Genomic DNA, 12,994 nt, shown 5'->3' on the forward strand with positions numbered 1-12,994 from the left:
TCCCTGATACTATCATGAAGTCATAAAATCCATTTACAACTCGATTCTTCAAAGAAGGAAATAAACATTGTATATCACTCAATCACATTTAGAGCATCAGTCAATAAAGTAATCGAATCGCCAATATTATTCATGTTTCTACTCTTGCTTTCGTCTATCATAGTCAACTTTCTCTTTAATGTCCCACAGTATTTGACCAATGTCCCGTGATTCTCTGACAAACATCGTTCCAGCAACTTAGTTGTACGTGATTTGAGGGGGATTGTCGTTCTTTATTATTTTCGTGTTCTTTATGAATGCTGCGGTAATTATTTTCATCAATCAATATTTTTTCTTAAATAAATTGCTCAACATCGAATAACATTCGGACATTTCTTTTATCAGGATCATGTAGGGGAGGACATGTATATGTCATCATAACATTTTGTAATACGCTCATGCCATGACCAATGTGATTACAAGTCTACTTACTCTGAAGTTCATACAATTTGAAGCCTAATTTTATTGAGCAAAATCAAACGAAACCCCAATAGGATTTCTGTTGTATAGCATAAAAAATGATATCATTACGTTTTGTCTTTTTTTTTGGCCAAATTTCGCTTGATTTATAAAGAATTGTCTTAACATGCTAAATTATCTTGTACAACAATGCACTTTTCGTCTCATATAGATGGCGCTCAACCCAATGCCGGCATCTTGTCCATTGAGACTACGGAGATCAGAGGCGAGGATAATGTTGTGAGTCTTTTCATCGTGTGTCATGTAAACGTCACCGCCCAGCCGTCTCCTCCAATACACACGTATACCATCTCTGCTGACAACGTCAACATTTCGTCATCAAACTCCGCCTCCACCCTCTTTGCGCCACGCCCAAATAAATGCATCAATGTCACGTGTTCAGGAACAAACGGACATGTCGTATCATCGGCGCGGCTGGAACATTGTCCAAGAGGTAAATTTCATAGACTCACCGGCAGCATCAATATGACAAAAGTGTTGAAAACGAACAAATTATCAAATATTTTCATTATGAAAACAAACTGATAAATACTTAAAAGTATGAAAATGAATTGTATCTTTTTCAAATTTCTCCTCTGTATTCTAGCTCATTAGCCGCTGAAACGCCCGAAACCGCCACCATTTTTATTGTTTTCATATAGAATATATAATGACTTTCTTCGAAAGAGGTTTAAGGTCAATAAAAGTATGTCAGAATTACATATCTGACACAAGAGTCTCTTAGTAAAGTCTTAATAGATTTTCAAATAAACATAACTTAAAAAAAGATTTTAAAAAATAAACATGTTGTGAGCAGCTGTTTTAGCATAATTTCGAAAGTTTTCAACATGAGAGTAATATTCCTGTCCCTTCCAGAGAACCATAGGCCATTATTTACCGAATTTTTAGTTGCTAAGGGCTACTAGCTTCTGCAGTCAAGCATGTTCTTTCGTAACCCGCTTTCTGTGATTCAGTCCCATTCCAGAGTCAATGAAAATAAAGCTAGCTTAGTGCGATGAATAGTACATGTAGGAATTATATACATGAGTCAATATTGTTTTCAGTCGAGGTAAGTTTTCGTAATGTCATTTTACCCACATTAGATCGACCTGCACCAGGTATCATATCAATCGATTACCAAACCCTGGAGTGGGAGGACCAGACAATTCTCAACATCACGTGTCACGTGAATCCAGCCGACCAGCCTTTCCCTCCAATCCACACATTTACGATCACAGCTGACGATCACGTGATATCGTCTGAAGCCGTACCATCAGCGACTTTTGAACTCTCGTCTTTGACATGTATCACTATTTCCTGTATGGCTTTAAACGACTTTGGTGAAACTTTCAAAAGTGATACGTACTGCCCGCCAGAGTCAGGTAGGTCTTCTAACAAGTGTTGTTGTTTTTTTGACCGTTTCGTGTGTTTTTTTTTCTATATACTGAGATGGGACAGACAAAACTTGACCATTTGTCACACAGTATGACTGGCGGGGGAGGGAACATACCGAATGTTCCACCCGAAGGTTTGAAATGCTGTTGAGGGAGGTTATAAGTCCCGAGACGAAGTGGAGGGACTTAGAGCCTCCCGAACTAGCATTTCAAACCCTGAAGGTGGGATGTTTGGTACATGTTCCCGACAACGAAAGTCATTATCTTTTATATTATATGGGTTAGTCGAATCACCCTTTCGTACGCATTACATTAACTGGTCATCTTCTTTTTCACATTGTATGGAATAGGCAAATTTATCCTGTCGATTGCGTGAAAAATGTGATCGTTCAATCGTTTGGTATCGTTTATCATTTGTTACTTGAAAATGTTTTCCCATGGGAGAACATTACAAAAATGTTCTGCCAATGGGCGAACATAACCAATGTGCCTCCATCACGTGACTGTGTTTAGCCAATCACTAACCGGTGTTTGACTATCCCATTTAATATAAAAAAGACCGCAAGCACGTCCTCCAGCCTGCTGGAGAGGCCAAATCGAAAGTGACTTGAGTATTCACCTGAGAGAAACCGAAAATGAAGTCCATGGAAGACCCAACTGGAGAAAGATCACTGGTGGGAAAGCAATGGTCATACAATACTGCTGCTGTCGTATGCAGTCAAGTCAGGTTATTCTCACTACAGTCATGGTTTCTTTTCTTTTCTTTTTTTTTCTTTTTTAACCCCCCCCCCCCCCCCGGTCAAATGTGGTATTAATAGTCGATGACACATTTTCCAAAACATGTGGGCCCACGACTATTCCATCACAAGGTTTGAAAAGTTGAAAATGTTGCATTTAGCAAGAAGAGTCAAGTATTGTATATACCGCGCATTTCATTTAGCATGTCTTTCCATTTATTACCACCACGTAAACTTTATCTTAAAAGGCACAATTCACCATTTGCAGATCAAACAAATACGCACCATTAGTGCTTTAAAATAGTGATAAATGTGAGTTTGGGATAGAAACAACCAATGTAAAAATTTAATCTGTAAAATCGATGTGAAGTATTGCTTGATAAACAAAATGTGAACAATAGCTATGATCAAAATATTTCCAGGTTAAACCGTCTACGGTTACGGTTTATTTATAAAAATATTTATTTCCTTATATTTTAGACCTCATTGCGAAAATTCTATAAATATGGTAGGATGTTTTGTGGTACAACAGACCTATATGTAACTCAAGTGTATCAAGTGCCATCTTGAACATTTTTTTAATCACTTCCTCCAAAGGTAAACTGGACCTAGTCTATAATGGCCTTTTTTTTTGGGGGGGGGTTGTTTTGTTTCGTTGTCGTTCTCACCATGTCCGGGTACGCTTGACATGTGGGTGAAATATCTTGCGCAGACAAGAAAGAAGCGATCACAACTATCCCTCCATTTGATCCCGTGACGTAAATTGATCTCACCGATTTCTGCTTTCAAAACAGTGGGCCCCACGGCCGGTCCTCGTCTTGGCGCACTGCAGCGGTCGTCGACCACGTACTCGCTCCTCATCGTCATTTTCGTTCTCTCAGTCGCCACCTGTGCCATCGTTTTCATGAAGAGAAGGGAGACAGCCGCGTATTGATTTAAGACTAAGGTATTCCTTAGAACTTATCGTTATCTGAATTATTTCAACGTGTTATTCAGTCAACGATAAGCACAATGCAATTGATCATATTTATTATACTTGAGCTGGCAGTGTGTGGTTGAGTGATCATGTGCGTTATTATTATTTTTTGACAATGCATCTACCACGAAAATGATGTTCACGCTACGTTTACACGATGGTACCCTGCGACGATGTTTCAGGCCACCCTGGGTAAAATGGGATGGACGTGGTGTAATAGATTTGTCATGAAATAGTTTAAGATGTAGAATGATACAATACCTTCCTAATGCTACGTTTACACCATGTTCCCGGCGGACATGTCAGTCTTGTATGCGCTACCGTCGGTAGATATTATGATTATTCTCTCCCCCCCCCCCTTCCGTGTTTTTAGTGTTGTTCGTTAAAGTCTTCGAATCCAGTGACCGTGGAACATATAGCGATCAGACACCGTCACACTGCGGAACGCCGCCAAGATTTGTTACAGCCTATTACCAGCTGTCACGACGTGTTGCATGCTTTCAACTCGTTTTACTCCGACTTACTAGATTTCTCATCAACACCGTTGCTGCCGAATTTTCTGACAGTTTGAATACTGTATGTGACATGGCATCCACGGCAATCACGAGCAGCTGTCATGTCCGGCTATCCCATCTCCCTGCGTTGTCTCATCGTTTTGTTCACGTGGCGTGAAACGTGACTGCTGCGGCCGCCGGGAATATGGTGTAAACGCAGCATTGCATTGGCATTCCACCATTTCAGTAACTTCTTGTCACAATCAAATATTTTCATTTTTACGGACATTTTAGTAGTTATATCGTCAAAATACAATTAAAAAAAACCACGTTGTTCCTTGCAAGGTAGGTACTGTCATATTGGGCTTTTACTGTCAGACCGCTTAACGATCGATTCTGAGATTACCGCTACTGGACGGATAAAAGCACCAAATTTGAAGATGCAGCATGCTAATATATTCCTGAAAACGAAAGATAGTGAACAGGAAGAGAAAAGAAAAATAATACTTTGCTGTACCCAAACTTCAGTCGAGAATGAGCAATCATTGTAATCATACTCGATGTCATAGCATCTGCCATATTTTCTCAAAATTACCACCATGGTTTTGCGATACAATTATTCTGTTTTTTTTTTTAATAATCTTCTTTTTTCATATTTTGGTTGATGATTCAACATGGTTTGATGCTTCGTGATATTGTATAATTCCGCTACAGGACCTGGTGTGTCATTTCTGAGCTGGACATCAATGATGTATAAACAGACGTACTTGTATAAACGTGGATACACTCGAAGTGTGGAGGTCTTCAGGATCTTTTACTGTCAGTGCACAACACAAATTATTGTAACCATCGCGGGAAAAATTCACCATAAGAGGGCGTGCTCCGGAAGCCGCTTGCGGTCGCTAGACGAAACGTTTCTTTGCTGCATATTTTTGATAGTATATATCTAGAGTATAAGCTTAGGATAAACTGGTTGGCAATCGAGTCTAAATGGGATATTACAGTAAATTGAATTAGAAATCATCATGTAAGAATGATAATTTTGGACTCTTTGCCGTTGTTAAAACACTGTAACCATTTTGCAATTCAGTTGTAATATTGTGTCCTTAACGTGATCCTGGTCATGCACGTATCCATAATATCGACTGCAAAAGTATACACATAGGCATTTATATGGCCCAAAATGACAAAATGCCAGGAGAAAATGACACCTATACATACATTACGCTTTTATTCGTCTAAGATCTTAATAGGAAGGATGTTATTTTATGTGTGCAGATACAATTTGTATACAGTGTGTATGGTATGCATGCTTTGAAATGTGACGGAGTATCAAATGCAGCTATAAATAGCTTTAAGAGTAATTACATTGCTATATCCTTTAAATTCGGCCTCGATTGTTTTGCATTTTGTATCGACACAGATCAGCCCTTGTGTGTTTTTTTTTTTAATTTGTTCAATTACCTTCAACTATTAGTTGAACCCAACCTTTAAAACATTTTTTTGGGGGAATGTTCACTATCTTATTTAGCTACTATAATTGATATTGTTGACTAATAAAGACTGTGTAAGCTGTATAAAGACTGTATCAGCTGTATAAAAACTGATCATTTTGGTAATTTTGCATTATGACGTCATCTTAGTTTCCAAGGTCTATGAAATTCTCATATTCTAAAGTGAAGATAAGTCACATTTCGCACTTGTCAGACTTGAACATATTCGAGGTCAGGCTTGCTTAAAAAGAAAAGTAGATAAGAAATAAAGACCTAACTTTCATAACTGCAAAATATTAGAATGGTTGATTACAACAACCGTGTGTATTTATGTGAAAGTGCAGTGTAACGTTTTGCCGTACATCATTGGTTATTGTAGAGTCCAGATCGCTGATATAGAGAACCGCAATTTCACCAATAGCACGGATATAATCTCGTGCAGGAACACTTAAAGAAACAAAGAACTTGAGAGGGGAGATGGAAAGAGAGGTATAGAGGGAGACAGAAAAGAGAGAGAGGCGCAAAGGTTCATTGGAGCAACATAAAATACACTGTACTACACATATACAAACGAAAATACACTCTGATGGCGACATGTATTCATAGTATCGAAGGGTTGTGACTGGAGTCTTTAAAATGCCTAAATCTCACGAGTTTTAGCTTACATGATTATAGCAGATGGTTTTCACTATAAAGCCTTTAAACCGATTGGAACTTAACGTGGATGAGTGAAATATAGAAGCTAATAAGATACCTACTCAGTACCTCACAAGATACCTAAATCATTTTACACAACTATATTGTTATGTATGTATACATGTACACTGTAAAAACATGGGTGTTAGATTTAACACCACGGGTGTTAAATCTAACACCGATCAAACTTCAATAAAGGACCACACCCACAGGTGTTAAAAATGCACTGTGATGGTGTTGAAAAGTGTTCACCTCACACTTCGTGGTGTTAATTTGACACTGTACCTGGTGTTATTTTGACACTGTACTGGTGTTAATTCAAAAATGACACCACATGGTGTTGATTTGATATTTGTTGGTGTTAATATCAATGGTTTAACACCCATCCAGCTTCAATAAGGGACCACACCAGCTGGTGTTACTTTGGTGTAAATTTATTTTCACATTTTTTCAAAAATCTAATATTTTAATGTAAAATTCTTGATCGTCTTGTTTAAATCAAAAAATCAACAAGAAGTGCAGTTACTAAGAATCTCTTCAAAAAACAGTTAAAAATTTGGAAATGACACCCGGGGGTGTTAATTTAACACCATAAATGAGCACCGAAAATTTAACACCAGCTCGGTGTTCACTATTTAACACCGGACTTTTTGCAGTGTATACATTAATACATATGTATGTATATATATATATATATATTTATATAATCATATACATATACATATATGTATATATATATATATATATATAGAGAGAGAGAGAGAGAGAGAGAGAGAGAGGAGACAGTGGGAGAGAGAGATGGAAAGAATTAGGCTCATGGGATTTTATATCCTATAACTTAGCAAGTAGCAAATTTGGACAATTATTTTGGAGTATGAGACGTCTCTATAGTTGAGATGCTCACGAAAATCAGTAAAATATTGTAGTATTGTTTGGGGTGTTACTACAAAGACAAATATGAATCGCATTCATAAATTACAGAAACGTAGTATTGGTTTGATAACCCACTCTTCATATTTAGCTCCCAGTAAGCCATTATTTCTTAAGATGAACATTTTACCTGTTCAAGAATTTATTTCTTTGGAAAGTATGTTTTATGTTTAAAGTTTGCAATACTGTTATTCCTGGAGTATTTCATAATCAATTCACTTTGAATGGTTCCTTTCACAATTACAATATCAGGAATGCCCAAAATATTCACACACCATTACACCGAATTTCAAAAACTCAATCTTCCATGTTTTACCAGGGCCCTATTCTTTGGAATACCCTTCTTTCATTAGTCAAGAGTAGTAAGACTGTATGTCAATTCAAAAGGTTTAAAAAAAAATTGATGAAATGTATTTGCAACTATAAGTATAAGTATGTATTGTTTCCACCTCTGCCTCTTTTCTTCTCTTTTCGTTGTATCTTCCACCCTTATTTTATCAATTGAATTTGTCTGACAATTATTCAGTTGAAACGTAATGATAGTATGTTTATAGGGGATCATTTCCAACAAGCCTCTTGTGTGCTTTCTATGATCCCTCCATTCAAAATGTATATTGTTCCAAGGCAATTGTCTGAATGAATGAATGAATGAATGAATGAATGAATGAATGAATGAATGAATGAGTAAGTGTATAAGCAGTTCGAGTTCAAGTTCATTTTTATTTATTTTTTCTCAACATTATCAATACTATAATACGCACAATGTACACGATGATAAAGAAATTTCATCTTAAGTGATAAAGAAATTTCATCTTAAGTGATAAAAAAAGGTTTGAATTATACTTTGGAAGGGGATCATATTAGCAGGTATTACAGTGATAAATTGATAGGAGGATGGACATGGGGACCCACTGAAAATCGAAACTTGTTGAACTATTGCAGCTGCTTCAATCAGTTGAAACTATTAAGCTATCATAATACGTCTACGTGACATTCATAAACGTATTTATCATATTCATATCCGTTTTCAACTCGTCTGTGATTGCACAAGTTGTGATAGCACTTTCTGCCGCTTGAGATATCTGGGACTTGTTCAGTGATAAGCTTCAACGATCGATTTCGTATTATTGTAAGTGAACCCAGCCCTTATGTCTTTAAATATGGGTTGCCCCCATCACAGACTTTATACAGAAAGTCATAGTTGCGATGATTAAAAGTAACAAGCCATAATTCAAATTTCACCGAAATACGGGGAAACACTAACAAGCTTGATGACGTGTCATTTACATTGCTTATGGATGACATGCATTCATATTGTTATTATTTTTTGTTTGTTTTTTTTTTATTAATGATGTGAGTAACAATCTCTATTCGGTCTTATCAGAAGATCAAGTAACCGTATAACATCACAAAACCACCAAACTGCCACTAATATCACACTTTTTTAAGTGTTATAGATAAGCTTAAAAAACGATTTTCAGTTTCTTTTTGAATATATGGAGAAGAAGAGTCGCTCTTTCAGAAAATGTACAAAAAATGAATATTGACTAGAGCATAGAGTGACCTACTTCTAATATTTTCAATCCTCAAGAAACAATATTGGGTTGTCCAATATTTTATTTTTCTGATTTCGTGGTGCACGGTGACAAAATGTAGCTTAAATCACCAATGCCACTACAATTTCCTTAACCTCAATGTATAGAACACGGGACGTGCATATTATGTCATCCACGTTGACTCACCAAACTATAAATAGATTTGCCACACAAACATATATATAAACATAAAGCGGTCATAGCTGTTCCTAAAGTGGTCACTCAGCTCACACTTACATCTCATGCTGAACTGTTGTTTTGTTATTGTTTTCTGAAGACGTCATCATTTTCCTGAATGGAGAAGCAGGTGATAAGCTTTTCCCCTTTCATCTTTATATTCGTAGCATTCAATTCTGTTTAGACAATATTGTCATCTCTTTTTAATTGTATTTACTTTATTAAGATATGCATAGGTTCATTGAAATGATTTTAGAGAAAAAAAAACTAAAGGCTTTCAAGTGCTTTAAAATGATGCAGTTAAGCAGGAAAGAGAGACAGAAAAAATATATATTTCCTAATGGTCGTATTCATACACGCTTGTCTTTACCTCCATTTCCCTCATACTGGGAAACTGTAAGTCGATAATAATTCTCGGAATTATCTATAGCAAAGCTGCTGTACTTGGCGTATCGTCTACTTCCACTCTCGTCCCCGATATCGATCCGAAGTTGAAATGACCTTTGACCTAGTATATGACGTAGGGGCTCGTTGCCCAACCAGTGGCTCCGGTCGAGATCGCCAAAACCAGATGCATAGTCCTCCCAGCTTCGAGAAAAGTTGCCTTCGCTGTCTACACGACGCTGGAAAACCTATGCATATTGGATGAAGAATATTTGCAATGACCTGTAAAATGTTATGCCATTTCGTTCTAACTTTAATAATCGACAGACGAAAATTCCCTTGACTTATTTGTTCATCCAATTTAAATGACACACAATACGCTAATTCCTACTTCCTGAAAGCGATCCCTATGAGCTTAATATCATCTGTTGAAACACTTTTCTAGAGTGTCATTGAACTTGAGATGAAAATGCCTTTAATATGCTGAGTAAATGAGTACTTAAAAAATATAAAAATAAGTTATGATGAGAACAAATGTATAAATGGTGATAAACTGCATGTAGTAGAATTATAATTCATGAAAAAGAGATGATATCTAATCGTTACAATGTGACTGAATGTACAGGGCAATTCAAAATCAAGTACAGGTGTGCATTTTTTAATTTTTCAAATATTGGTGACAAGAAGCATTGAAGCATGACACACACACACATACACACACACACACACACACACATCAGGGCAGATATATGATTATGATATACTGACCGTCCACCCTCCTCCGTCAGTGTCCATATCACAGTATACACGAATAGGCGACCGGTTATCAGAATCAATAGGTCTCAAGGAGTACATGCCACTTGGATGCAGTCCGTTGTTATACAAATCAGAGCAGTCGAGGTCCAAGAAACCTTAAAAGCGAAGAACATGAATTGAACACACACAAAAAACTAACAAAAAGAGCAGAGACGATGGAAAATCAAAGTAGGCAATCACACTCACACACACACAAACATACACACACACGCGCACACACACATCCATGTGTGTATGTTGAATGTGATATATATACATACACATATATATACACACACTGTATATTATTATGTGCATATGATAATGTGATTGTGTGTGTGTGTGTCGCAACGATACAGTGACAGAATATACTGGTGAAAAACAGGACTCGTATGGAATTTCAAATATGGAATTTAACAATAATGTAAAAAAAAACAGACGGTTAAGATAGAGCTATCATTAGAGAAGAGTTCGGGAAGGTAGGAGTCCTTATTACATGTCTGCTTTTTGAAATATGAGGCAATAAATTATTTAATACAATTTATTGGGAAAAACAATATGCTTTTTAATAAAGTTGTTATTGATGTTTTATCATTTCTTCATGGTTAAAGATCAGACGTATTTATATATATATATATATATATATATATATATATATATATATAATCATGTGTTTATGTATAATATATTGCATACATGTATGATTATGTAATACATGCTTTATTTAAACTACTTTCCACGGTACTCTATATTATGCAGACATTGATCGTATTCGATTCCGTCTTTTGCAAACGTGTTAATCCAACTCAATTCCACTTAATTCAAAGAAAGAGAAGAAAAGAAAAAATCACTTTCTTTCATAATAAGGCAAACAATAAGACTGGAAAAGCAAAGAGTATTAAACAACATCGAAATCTTACACTACTGATACATTATAATGAATACTGAAGTGATCAAAACGAAGTAAACCTTCTGATCAGCGGCGAGAGAGACTAAGTATAAGAAATGAAAAGAAATGCAAGAGATCAGGAGAGACAAAAGGTAAATAGCTCAAAACCAATATTAACACCTTGCATTCAATGAAACAATGAAATTTGCTTTAAACAGGATGGAGAATGATCTGTGAAATAACGGAATTTCTAAATTAACAAATGCAAGGAACCGTAGGCCTGTTAACTGTGGTAGAATGCTGGATCGCGGCCACCAGAAATAGATATCGGGCCGCCATTGAAATGATACGTTTGTTTCGTAAGTGTGTACGGTTTTTTTTCTTTCCTCTTTCCTCGTCTAGAAAAGGGAAGAAAAGCTCAGTGCTTGATAACTGTACAAAGTTTACCTAAATATCGAGACAAGAGTTACCATATCACCGCTGACGGTCAGAGTCAAGGAATACGGCTTAGTTCGGCAAAAACTTTTTATTTTTGGTGGCTTACTGCCAAATTTCATGACCAAATCTTATCTATCTGCAAGTAAGACTAGGTATACCGCTCTATTAAACAAAATCATTCATTAAATATGAGGCGCCATGGAAAAAAAAAACATACTTATAATATGTTTCAATTCAATTCAAATGAGTGAATCAGTCATAGAAAAAAAATCATTGTTGTAATACCAAAAAAAAGTAATTAGTGTTGAGCCTTGGCTATATAGCGTATCTACGAAAGCCAAACACTGATGTATTTTCAACATTTGTGCAAATTTTTCACAGTGTATTTAGGGCTTGGCGGATTAGGCGGCACTGAATTTTTTTCTAAAGAACTTAACAGGTATCAGTGTTATCACGTTACTCTTCTTCCAGACGTATGATATTTACAATGTATAGAGAAGTGTAGAGATGTCATACCAAGAATTTCTGTCCGTAGATAGGGATGATAGAGGGCCGTGAGTTGATAGATCCTCACAAATCTTGAAGCCATGGGAGCGGGAAAAAGCACCATGACCACCGAGTCAGAGTCGTAGTTCGTCGGATATACCTGCACAAACCATCATATGAACATTTATATATAGGCCTACATAATTATATATTCAATCTTGTTCCAAACATTGTATTTGCTCCGTGTATTGGCAGTACTAGAAATAGTAATAGTAATAGGCCTAGTAATAGTAATAGTAATAGTAATAGTAATAGTAATACCGTGGAAAAGGAATGCATTAAATGCCAATTGCCTGGGTTTTTATCAAAATCCAAATTTTCGGGGATTTCATCCCTGACGAAGGTGAAGGCTCCCGCAGATTTGCATTTTAAATGAAAACCAAGGCAATCGACATTTAATGCATTCCTCTACCGTGATATTACTATTGCTAGGCCTGTACTATAATTCATTGATATTGGGATATTCTCTTCTCTCTTCTCTTCTCTTCTCTTCTCAATCTTGGCGGTAAACGTGAGTGGAAGGTGTCATTAATGTTTAAAATGTGAATAGATGCTAATTTCGTCATGAAAAATGTGGGACACACATGCGCCTCTACCGAAGTCTTATCTTCAAGTTATCAGACACATTGTATACAATATTAACCAAAAGCATCTTTATCTTGCTTCTTTTCTGGACTAATTTCCGATAGCAGGTACTGTATTCTTTTTGCAGAAGAAAGAAACTTGGGGTAATTATGGCTTTCATTTTGCATTTTACTTCAAGAGATTTCATGAGGTCACAATGTCATGACACACATTTTATACACTCAACAAAAAGCTGACTTTAGACTGAAATAACCTGAAATATGTTGTGTTCTGTTACAAACTGATTTAATTTGTAGATTGGCCCTATCAGTACTTGAAACACGATATGCCTATAACTGTACAGATCAACTTTCATCAACAAAATAAC

The sequence above is a fragment of the Diadema antillarum genome, unplaced genomic scaffold (genome assembly GCF_040938485.1).
Source record: "Diadema antillarum isolate AM-2024a unplaced genomic scaffold, OU_Dant_1.0 seq00000466_RagTag, whole genome shotgun sequence".
Lineage (NCBI taxonomy): Eukaryota > Metazoa > Echinodermata > Echinoidea > Diadematoida > Diadematidae > Diadema > Diadema antillarum.